This window comes from Apaloderma vittatum, unplaced genomic scaffold, assembly GCF_000703405.1.
Source record: "Apaloderma vittatum isolate BGI_N311 unplaced genomic scaffold, ASM70340v1 scaffold19383, whole genome shotgun sequence".
NCBI classification, from domain to species: domain Eukaryota; kingdom Metazoa; phylum Chordata; class Aves; order Trogoniformes; family Trogonidae; genus Apaloderma; species Apaloderma vittatum.
The window spans coordinates 366-12,599 of NW_009710120.1; the positions used below are offsets into that span (position 1 = coordinate 366).

General features: G+C 35.6%; 1 protein-coding gene across 1 annotated transcript in view; it reads left to right on the plus strand.

Moving 5' to 3' along the window:
* Window positions 1-12,234, plus strand: part of SLK (STE20-like kinase) — a 43,383-nt gene that overhangs the window by 362 nt on the left and 30,787 nt on the right. The gene's annotated exons all lie outside the window — the stretch shown is intronic.

Genomic DNA, 12,234 nt, shown 5'->3' on the forward strand with positions numbered 1-12,234 from the left:
GTGCGGAGACCGCGGTGATTTTCGGCCCGAGAGGGAAGCGTGTGACCCAGACGCCTGTTCTCCACGGAGGCTCAGGAAACTAAAGATAGAAAAGACCTATTAGGTCATTGTCCCGCCTTCTGCTCCACCCTGCCCCTTGCTGAATCGCTCGCGTCTCCTGTACTTTGGTTTTTCTTGGACTCGTGTGTGCTATGGCTTCTAATCTTACAAAGACTGTATTTTTTCTTGAGCGTCAAGTTCATACCTTTTTTTTTTTTTTATTTGAAGTTTCTTCACGGAAGGAAGCCCGTGAACAGTAAAACTGACTTGTGTGCCTCGTGCGTAGTTTATAGGGCCAAGCTCACGTCGCTTTTAATGGGCATTCTCCTGTTTTGTTCCATGTGGAATTGAATTCAATAGTTGTATTGTGTAGGCTTTCTGTACGTGCAGAATCCCTGTGTGGGATCTCCTAACTTGTCTCAGTTGTTTGATCTCTAAATCTTTAAGTATACTGGTACAAGTAGTGTTTTTAAGGATGCTTATCTAAAATTTATCAAGTAAAGTAGGGTACAACTGCAGATATAATGCTTCTAGTGTTTGATAAGATCGTAGCTTTGAGGTAAATCTTTAGCTACGTTTTTTAAAATGGCATTAATGCTTCAGATTTGGTTTAAGGATAGTGCGGAAAAAACAGTGTGGGATAAACATGAGAGAATTGGGGAACTGACATGAATTGAGGCTCTGGAGCAGGTTTTTGAGACTAGAAAAAAAAGTAGTATGAGAAAGAATAGCACTGTGTATCTGAGAGCTAATTCAGTCAGGAAACATATTTAGAGTACTGCATTTGAGAGTTTATGAAATCTGCGTACTCATGAAACCTGTGCTATTTTCAGGAGAAATTGTTTTGAATTTTATTGTACTCTGGTGTTACTTGTTTGTAAACTAGAGCAAAAGTGCCACAGTTGGTTCAGAATGCTCGGTGGGATATTTTCCACCCTAGGAGTTTGTGTCAGTGTTGTATTTTGAAAGCATCTAATTTATTTCGATATTGGTGTAATAGGTAGCATAGGTGGTGGTTCTGTCAATGTGGAAGAATGGAGAACTCTTTTATAAAATTACTGGGAAATATGCCTGAAGTTACTGTATTGTAAAGCTTGCTGATCATAAAAATGTAATGTCTCTAAGGGCATCTACTTTTTTAAACTTTGTAGTGGAGTTTCGATTCCCTTTTTGTGAATATAATGCTCTGTCTCATAAGGATGTCTGGGGAAGCCTCAAAAATACAATACTAAATACATTCATCTCCTCCCCTACGTGTATTTCCTCTCCCATCCTCAAACTTCTCACTTCATGTTTGTCTGTAGTAGTAGGCTGTAGAGGAAGATGTCTGAGCAAGACAACTGTAAATTTTTTATTTCAGTGCACTTTGTGTGCAGCAGGAGAATTTTTGCCAGTTGGATGTGACTTTTCACTTCGAGATTTGTTTCTGAATGTGAAATGACAGTGTGTTAACAGTTGAAATTAAATTTTTAAAAACTAAACCGTATTTTAAAAATTGTAGTGATCAGAGTTACACATGGAATTGTACTGGTAAACTTGTTGAGCATAGCACATAGGAAAAAATAACAGATACTAGTATTCCTGGAAGAAAAATCCCATTAAAAAGAAAAAGTCTCTTGCTGCATGTATTCAGCAGCATTCAGTTTGTTTCCATCTAGTTTGAGGAGATTTATGCACAGATACTAATGGTGCTTGTGTTTCCACACCTGAGATTTCTTGACAAGAAACTGGAAAACAAGGGTGTGTTAGGTTGGTTTTTTCTTGGTTATACACCTCAAATGAGAAACTGCAAGAATAGCCACTCAGTACCTTCTCCAAGTTGATTCCAGATTTTGGAACTAAAACTAAACCAGAACAAAACTTGCAATGTTTGAAGACTTTAAGTAATGTAAGAGTGTGTGAGGCTGGCATTTGAATTGTGTTAGTGTGGTGGGGTGTTTGGTTTGAGGTTTTTTGTTTTGTTTTGTTTTTTTTACAAAATACCCCAACACACTAGTGTCAGTTACATTTGCCAAAAGTACATCTGCCTTTGTTTAAGATCCTAGGAGTCAGCATGTGACAGAGTTTTGGCAGATATATGCTAAAATGAAATTGCCAGATAAATAAGGCTTTGTGTACTTTGGACTTCTAATTAAAAATAGGTTAGGTTGGTTACATGCTATGATTTCCCATAGAGAAGTATTTGGTTTAGTTGTGTAACACATCTTCTGGACAAAGTATCAAATATTTAAACAAAAATTCAAAACAACTGCATGATTCTGACAGTACTATGAAGACTAGCTGATTAAATTATTTACATAAAAAAATGCTATGGCTAGTGATTTTGTATACAGAAGTCTTAAGGGTATTGAAAACTTGTGATTCATCCCCCTTCTTAGCAATCGAGTAAAAGGGTCTCGTTTATTTTTTAAATCAGTTAGCCAATTACTAGAAGAAATTATTTAGTTTGAAGTTGTTGGTTCTCATTTTCTAAAGCTTATTAAGCTCTGACCATAGATTTGTGTTCACTAACTTCCAAGTAATGTTTAGAGACACTCTTAAGTGTTTTATCTGTGGTTCCAAGTCTGTTCTGATCAGAGAAGTTCTGTCACTGCAGACCACTGATGGCAAAGGTTTATGGTTGTATAGGACTTTTCGCTTTTCATTCTAGCCCTTTCCAGCCTCTTCAAAGAGCCCACTTATAGACTGTTTTCTTTTCTTTTTGCTCTTGGTTAATGACTAATGGTGTACTTTTCCATCCTTTTGCAATTTATAGACCCTTGCAGTACTTCAGTATCAGGCGATGGCCCTTGTAAAGAGAACTTTGAGGCTGCTGATGATAGACTCTTTTCCAGTGTCTTTCATGGATTAGCTTTCATGGATTATTTAGAATGGACTGCCAGGGTTCTGACAGCCACTGAAGGAGCATAATATTATCATTGGAGGCAGATTTCAAATAACTCTTAAAAACCTCAAACAACAGCAACAACAAAATAATAGAAAGAAAAGAAATAGTTCAAAATTGCTCTTATTTTGATCAGGTTAAGTCCCCTGAAAAATCTAAGGCTCTTGGGGTTAATTGTTATCAGTTTGCTTTAGAAACTAGTTACATTATTATATCATGTTACTTTGTGTGTTATATTGCCCTATTGTATCAAATATGAGTTCAGTGCGCATAATAAACATCGACTTAAGGTGAATCGGTATAAATAAGTGTTAAAGGCTTTCATCAGCTTTAAGTTACTTTCTAAATTCTGAGAATTTAATGTTCAGATGATGTGAAAATAGACGTTTAAAGTGCCTCATGTTCTTTGTCTCTGTCTTGCTACAGTTCATGATTGGGAGTCTTTCTCATGCAGATGCACATAATTAATTAAAATGCCAATATCTTCCTAAGTTAACCTTTTGAATGAAATAAAGTTGTAAAACTTGCCAGCCTTTTTTGGTAGTAACATTGTATACTGATATATGGCCACTTATATTCCAGAAAGACATTTTCCTAGTGTTTAGTTGGTGTCATCTCTGAGCCCTTCACTAGAGGATACTCCTCTAAGAAATCCATGGTGTTGGCCATCATTATGGTAAATGTGGGTACCATCTGTACAAATTTACATATTTTAAGTCTTCTGCGTGGGCAGAATATATGTGGCAGCATACTATATGTGATGCAGGATATCTATATATGGTGTACATATAGAGAGAGAATATATACTGCATATATTTTAACATAAATTGACAAATTATTATCAGAGAATCTTTCATATGTGTCTGTTTTTGAATTGCATTCATGCTGCTTAGTTTGAATTGAAATATTCTGCCTGTTTATAGGATCCCATTTATTACCCTGAATCTAAGATGCTGAAAATATTGTGCATACAAGATTTTAATAAGAATTTGGAAAATCATATATTTGTATTTCATCTGAAGTTACTAGGACAAGTTTTCCAACTCTCAGCAATTAACTGCTGTGCGGTTAAAAAAGCCTATTTTGCCTTTTTTTAAGATTAGAGAAGAATCATTGTGGAAGCTGATAGCCATAGTCATGGTGAACAGTGTTACCCAAATGCATTATCTGCTGAGATTTACAACTAAATTGAGTCTTAATATATACTTATATTTGCAATAGTGGCTAATACAGACTTTTCACTTGCTGATAACAGGCTTGTTTCTTCAAGTCCAATAAACTAATGATGCTGCTTCATGTAAGTTAAGCTTTTGCTTCTGTATTTAAAACAATCTTACATGTAACCTACCTGTACAACTTAAAGGAGAGCTTGGTTTTGCCTTATTGTCTTCTACAGCAGGTAGAAACACATAGATTTTCACTGCTTAATATCTAAGCTGAAGCACCGATATGCTGGGTTTTGTCTGCTTTTTATTTTTTTTACTTACCTAGTGTGATGATCTCTACTAACTCTTTACAAGATTTTTTTTTTTAGACGTGTTGGAACTCATGAACATTACGATATAAGATATGATTCCCAGTGGAAGGATATTGCATGTGTTTGTCTGAAATCCTGTATATTTGGTACTAGTTGAAAGATAAATTAGTGTTTGAAAATTTTCAGTCAAATACTGTTGTTCACGAACCTGATTTCTTTATGTGTGATTGCTGTAAGTCTAGACCTGGAAAGAAACAGGTGAAAATGTTCTAAACTGAATTTTAATATACAAGAATGAATCAGTGCAGAACATCTGGCAATTTAGATCAAAATTGTTTGCCATACTAAATATATTCTGTTCTAATCTGTTCTCATTCATAATGGACTATATAAGTTAGCCTCTGATTAAACTGGAGCAGTAAAATAGTGCAGTTGTCCTCAGGAGATCTGAATTAATAATATTCACTTAAATGCTACATGGCTTTGTTTAGCCATAGAGTCATTAGTAGGTATTGAAGAAAACTGATTTACTCTCGAGACAAATGTGTAAGATGGCAATGTTCAATTTTAAATATTTAGTCTTAAGTAAAATAGAACTAAAGCTTTACCTAAAGTTTACTAAGAACTGTAGTCTCTGTAAGAGTAGCATGAGTATTTTAGGGCTACTGCATATGGTCTAGCTGAAAAAAAGATGCCTGACCATTTGCAGATGGTGAACGAGTTTAGCCTTGTTGATCATCTTGGTGAGTTGCTCTATAACATTATCTTTATTTTCACGCTATTGCAGTTTTAGCACATTGAAGATAGCAGATAGAAAAAAGGCTGTATCACTGTTTTAAACCCTGGGAAATGTGTCAAGGGGAAAGATTCACAGAGCTCTTTACACCTATTGTCGCTCTAGTTAAGTTTTCTAAGTCGGCCAAGAAAGTAATTTGTAGAATGTAAACTGAGATAATTTTCTTACTTGAAATGGCTATTTGCAGCAGCTCACATCTCCTTTCCCCATTTTGTCTGTAGCAAGGAAATATTCTAAAGAAATAAGTGTAGCATATATCACTTTTTGGACATCTTTAAGTCACTTGGCTTGAAGTCAACATCACAAAACTTATGAGTAATGTATTGTCTGTCTGTTGCATTTAGAACACAAACTGCAGAGAAGTTTGTGGGGGATAAATATAGAACACTCATAGTCACTCCGTGCTAAGGAGTCATCTTTTCCAAGGTGTGAGCACAGTTACATAAACTGTTTAAAACTAGAAGTAAATAGGAAAGCAATATTTGATTTTATTTATCTATGTTTATAGAAGTTTTTATTTCTTATGTCATCTGATATTTCATACTTCTTAGCTATTTGTGTAAGTGATTGGAGTGTTGGTTTCTTGTCCGGAGATTAAACCCCTGGATTTCAGGCATCAGCTAAATGTGACTGTTTAATGTTGGCAAATAGACTGCAGAAAGAAGCTCCTTTAAGCTGTTCTAAATTGGTGAAATAATTCTTCATATCTAAGAAAGATATGAAAGATATTTAATTCTGATACAGGAGCTAAAAATGTTGTGGTGCTGGGTTTGTTCTGGTGTTCTGTTTTGTTGGGGTTTTTTTAAATAGGTTTTGTAGATAAATTGATTAAACGTTTTGAGCTTAATCTTTGACAGGGAAGTAGTCCTCCAGACCTGCAAACAGTAACACATGGTACGGTTGCAGAGCAGTAGCTCACAAGTTTCTTTTGGAGGTGACTCAAATTCTAGTTTTGACCAGCCCATAAACAATACTGACGAAATAATTTGTTGGATTTGGATCTGCAAATGCCACAATTCCCAGTTTGGGATTTGGTGGTTTGTTTTTTTTTTTTTAATTAAATGCAGTTATGAATGAGCCTTACATATTTCATGGGCCATGACCTACATTTTGAGAATCTCGTAAGATTATAAACATTCTCCTTCAATGACAGTCGTGTCTATGTAAAAGAGGCAGCATGTAATTAATCTCTCTGGTTTGAGATCTTAAATGCGTTCCTTGAGTCCCTGGTGCCTGAAGTGGCATTTATGAATACTTTTTTGGTCTTTGCTTCTTTGTATTCCCCCAATAACCTTTAATTATGCTCAGATTATACACCAAATTCACAAATTCATATTGTGTCACCTTTTTTGCCTATTGTCTTTATAGCAGCTGCCAAATTACTCAAATACGATGCTTGTGCTATCTTTTCATTTGACGAGATTGCTCCAATTTTCATTGTTTAGTGATGAAAAAGACATTAATTTTGCAGTTAGAAAACAAAGCAGACTGAATTAATAGCACAGAGTGAAAGAAAAATGAAGCTTTATAGTTTTTCTCCAAAACTATGCAAAATACGTATCATAACTCCCTCCATCTAATTAATTTTTAATGGCTTTATAACATGATTGCAGTATGGAATGCTTGAAAGAAATTTTTACTGTCAATTATGTCTCAAATGTGTCATGTGGAAACACATTTTCTTCTGCTCAGAAATGGAAAAGAATCTTTTTTAGAGAGGAAGAAGACCTGGCACTTGTAGAGCATGTTTGAAGGTTGTCAGGCAATAAAAATTGGCTGAATAATATTTGATAAAATCTAGTAGGCTACCTCAGACCACTCTGCAATGATATTCATACTTCAACAAAAAATTAAGGCTTTACTGTAAATGTTAATTTTCCATTGGCATTTCAGATTTTCTGTTAAATATGTTCTACAGTCATGATACAAACCAACTAAAGTATATGCAGCAAAGCAAAAGCAAAGACATTTTACCTAAAGCAAAATAATCACAAGGTAATGGAGGATTTTTCATATATTTAATGCACCTGCTTAAACTATCATATTCTGTTTTAGGAGGACTCACTGTTTCTTGCAGTCCTCAATGTATGTAAAAACAAGTTACAATATGAAAGTTACAGTTTTTTCTTGTTTGTTTTTACTCTTCTGGATTAAGTTGGCTTTATGCTATGAGATTATGTATGTTTCTATATAGACATTAATGTAAAACAGCTAAGCATGAACATTTTTTTTCCCCTTTATGTAGCCATATTTATATTTTTGAGCCATTTTCTATTTAGTTAATTACCTCTAGCCTAGAGCAAGTAATTCCTCAAGCATAGATTCATGCTTGAATCAAGTTCCACACAAAAGATGGCTTTGAGAGGATTCTGATTACCTGAAACCTGCTATTCTATGATAAGATTTTTAATGTTTACTGATTTTTACTATGGAGAAGAATATGAAGGCAAATTTCTTCCTTACTACAGAGGACCAAGCGACTATTACCTGAAAGCATCAGTCTTAAAAATTAGTGTGGGTTGTTGTTTCAGAAAAGCTGAAACTGAAGGAGGCCATGAGAAATAAAAATACTTGAATCTTTTCAGAAAGAATTTTTCTAATGTTGCCCTTGTGCAGTTACTCAAAATGAGAGGGTGAGCAGAGAGTGGGAGGACAACTGTACAGTCTGCTGAAGCTTTGCAGGGAACCATTGGTCTAGAGTGCCTACATCAATGAAAGCAACGGTGAGTCTCCATGCTAAGGCAGAATTGGTTTTGAATCTATCCAGCTTGCTAATGAATTGGAGAATACTGTTCCTTTACTTTCTTCATATCTCATTGAACATCTTTTTCTATCTATCTGAGACTTTCTTGTTTAAGGAGGACTTAAAGAACTGGGTTGTGTCACTAGAAATGTTTAGTCATAACCATGATTCAGAAAAGTCTTTTTAGGGAAGTTGTCCTAACTTTAAAGATACAGTAGTAACTTAGCAAGACTTTTCTGTTCTTTCTTTCTCTTGTAGGTAATGGTTCTCCTGACACAGGTTTCTGCAGGAAAACCAAAGCTTTTCCCTAGCGCACATCTAGATTTCACATTACAGAAGATGTCTTTTTGCTTATATTTCTAAGCAGCGCCTTACCAGGAAAACACTTAATACATCGTAATCTGAAGGCAGCAAAACCTTAATGGAGAAACATCAATTGAGGGTTTACTGCAACATGCTAATTCTTGTTCACACCCTTTGTCTCCATTGGGCTTTATTCAATTCATATGCGGCCTCTCTTTATTTTGTGAAGTTCAGTCATGTTCCTGCCCCACCTTCAGCTCTTCCTGTTTGAATTGAAGAGGCCCAACCTTTTTAGTCTGCCTTTTATAAGACAACTGCTTGACCCTTTAATGATTTTAATTGTCCTTCTCTCATTCCTACTTGCTCAGCTTCTGTGGATGCCACAAATCTTTTAGTTCACCGGGCCTCTACCGTGACTGCTTTCCACGGCAGTTTCCGATGATGCAAGTCAATGCACCAGAGTTCTGGCAGTGTATTTCCATTCCCACCTCCTTCCTTGTGACAGGTCTGGGGCTTGCCAACCCCATAATGATCTGGTACAAGGAACTAAGCCACCCAAAAGCTGATTGCACATGTAATCTTCTTGGCTCCCCAGACCAGCTCACGGGAGGGCCAGACAAGTGACAGTGCTGATGTAAGGGAAAAATGGCAGGACGTTTTCAGCGTTGGCTTAAATATCTGTAACAGGGAAGCATCAAGGTGGCATATCAATATTGTGAAATTGTTAAGGTATGTTGGGTGAATGCTTCTTGTCAGCACAAAAGAAAACATAGACATACTTGTGTTGTATAAATCTGCTGTTAGCAACAGTACTGATAAAAAGGCAGTTTTGCTAAGTGCTGCTGGTGGTATTGTTACCAGTCAGTAGTTCAGTCCTTTTGTATTGCTGATGCCCACGCTAGAAGAATTTTGTTACACGGATATATCTGTAACTGGAAATTTACTAAAAGTCTTATGTTCCCAGTTTTATTTCTAATGGTGTTTGTTTGGTTTTTTTTCTCTGTTTTAGGTATGCTACATAACTGCTAGAAAATTTCTTAAGAATTCATATTTGATACTGAATTTACTTGTATGAGGAAAGTACATAAACTGAACTGAATTTCACAGCAGAATGTTTTGAAGCCAGAAATGGCTTCAATACCTTTCCAAAAGGAATGGAATTCTGCGTTCCCTCTCACTGTACAAATACACAACAAAAGATAGCCTTCTGCTTTGAAAAGCCTTCAGCCTTATGAAAGAATAAAAAAAAATAAACATGAGAGAAAAGGAGGAATAGCAGAAAGAGGGGAAGTCTTGTCAAAGAGAAGCCTGCTTCATTTCTAACAGCCATGCTGATGCATCTTCATTGCTGTTATTTCTTGGGGATGTGAGCAAAATAAAGCTTTCATAATTCCATTAAAAGTAACATTGCCACACTATTAAGAGAGAAGAACATACTTCCTCTTGAACATCTTGTGTGTTTAACTGTTTGCAATGTTTTAACGTTGTCATCTTACTCAGCAGTTCAGTTGGAGGAACATTGTCCCTATATTGCTTGAAAACCTTTTACTGATAGAAGCTCACAAGTTCATTAGCTGAAAAAATCTGAGTAAATTCACTGTTTTCCCTTTGCCTATTTTTTGCATCAAGCTTGTCAAAAGAGTTGAAGTATTCTCTCTTGATTTGTTTATCCGGATTTGGTTTTAATAATTTTATCAAGAATTGCAATTATTCCTATGGCCATCTGTATTTATCACTAGCATATTAGATAAATTCTGAATGAATTACACTAATCAGTGAAATGGCAAACAGCAAGTACAAAAACCACCAGAGTTTGAAAAAGACTATCAGCAGCATGCTTCTAAATTCAAATTTCTTTTGAAATCAGCTGATAAATAACAGGATTGGCATTCATATAGTTTCTCAGAGTAGTCAGTTTTCTTAATTGTTTAGTTGTTTGAATTAACTAATTAAAAAAAACCCAACACAACGAACTAAACAATTAGTATGAAAGGCAACATCAGAAGCAACATGTTCCACTTCTGTGCTGAATATGAATGAAGTTTACTTACAGAAACCAAGACGCTGTTTTTGTGGCACTTGAATTGCCAGTTTTCAAGGAATACCAAATGTTTGTTCAGATGGCTTTTTCTTATCTCTTGAGATGTCATACTTGCAGCATGAAGATAGCTAGGTCATTATAACCTGTGTGAGGCAGCCTTTCTGACTTGCATGTCAGAAGATTTCCCTTTGTTTTCATGAGATGGTTTGTAGCTTTAGGGTCATTACTTAATACTCGCAAGAAAACTACTGGCAAGTCACAGACTATACAAGCATTAAATAGTGAATTTTTTAATTAATTAGGTTCATTGTAGAACTGACTTGAAAATAGGTTGTTTACATGAAGAAGAGTTGAAAGGCACTGATTTGACTATACTGATTTATTTTGGTTTTGTTGCTCTCTTTGCAGCTGGTTTCTGGTAGATTATTTTAAAGATACGTGTATAAGGAAGCAATACCCTCCCCCCCCAAATTCTCAGTTTCCCATTCTTTTAAAAATATATTAATACCATAAAGAGAATATGGTTTCTATAACAAATTTTCTTAAAAAACAGAGATGATGTTGTACAGCCTTTTTATGAAAGCTGTCAAAAGCTACTCTACTTCCTTTTTTGGTACTTAAGAAATAGAGGAAGTTTCATCTTAACAGACTAGAGCACGCATGGAGTGACAGAATATACACTTTGATAGTTTTGCAAGAGATGTTGCCAGTTTTAATGTGGTACGGATGTAGTCATGTTTCAGTTCCCACTGTTACAATGATACCTTTTTGTAAAATACTGAATCTTAAACTGCATATATAGTTCATATTTTTCCCTTATAATTTATGAAGTATACTCTATTTATTGTTCATTTTAGTAGGACAAATAATGAAATGGGGTGATAATGCTTCATCTTTTTTTGTTTAATCTTTCCCTCTGGCTATTTAGCTGTGCTCATTGCAAGTTTTCAGTATAGTTCACGTTGCAGTATCAAATTATAAGGAACCTCTTCCCAAACTGCCTCTATTTTTGAGCTAGTAAGATTATATACTTTCAGTGACAGTTACATCTGTTATAGCCCATCATCTTCTACAATAAATACATGAAACAAATTGTCTTCATACAGTTCTTTAAATGTGTTCTTTCTGCTTTATGAAATGTAGAGCTTTTAATATTACTCTCTACTTTTTTGACAGCAAGTTTTTTTAATTAATGACTGTGCCACATTTCATTTCTTATGACTATGCAGTTTCCCTAGTAACACGTTAGAAGGTCTTTGTTAACGGGTTCTTAAAGTCCAAAGAAACTGTCAATTTTCTTTATTATTTTGTTGACTTTTTCATTTGCAGTTTGGAAAGCCAGAATTTTCTATGCTTTTTGTTGTTGTTTTGTTGTAGATGAATAGCTGTGCTGGGTCAGCAAACAGCTGTAGCCATCTCAGGTGTGAGCTGAAGGCTCTGGACAGAGGAAAGCCCATTTCTGTTTTGTAACCTAACTCCAAGGAACCAGCAGAAGGAGGCTGTGAGCTGACCTGGCCACTTTGGTTGGGGTGGGGTTTTTTTGAAGTATTCTAGGTTGATACGTGTAGGTCTGTGAATGTACATTTTGTAGGCTGTAAAGTGCTAGTAAGCAAAATGACTTAGTGCTAAGTGAAGCCAAAATACTCCGTGGTGTATCTAATAGCAGAAAGCTACAGAGTTAGCTTTTACGACTCCAGATGTCGCCCTGGGAAAAGACGTTAGCAGGAGTAACACTGGGTCTCTGAGCTCAAGTGAAGTAAGGCTTTATTACAAAAGTTAAAAGCCCAGAAGCAAGATTATAACATGGAATCCTCACGGGTAGAGGAATCAGAGGTTTCTTAAGTCCTGTGTTCAAATCATAAAATTTTCAGGAGCAAAGAATAAAATTCTCAGCTCTGAACCTGGCAATAAGATAACTTTGAAACAACAACAGTCTGGAGACAACTTCGGC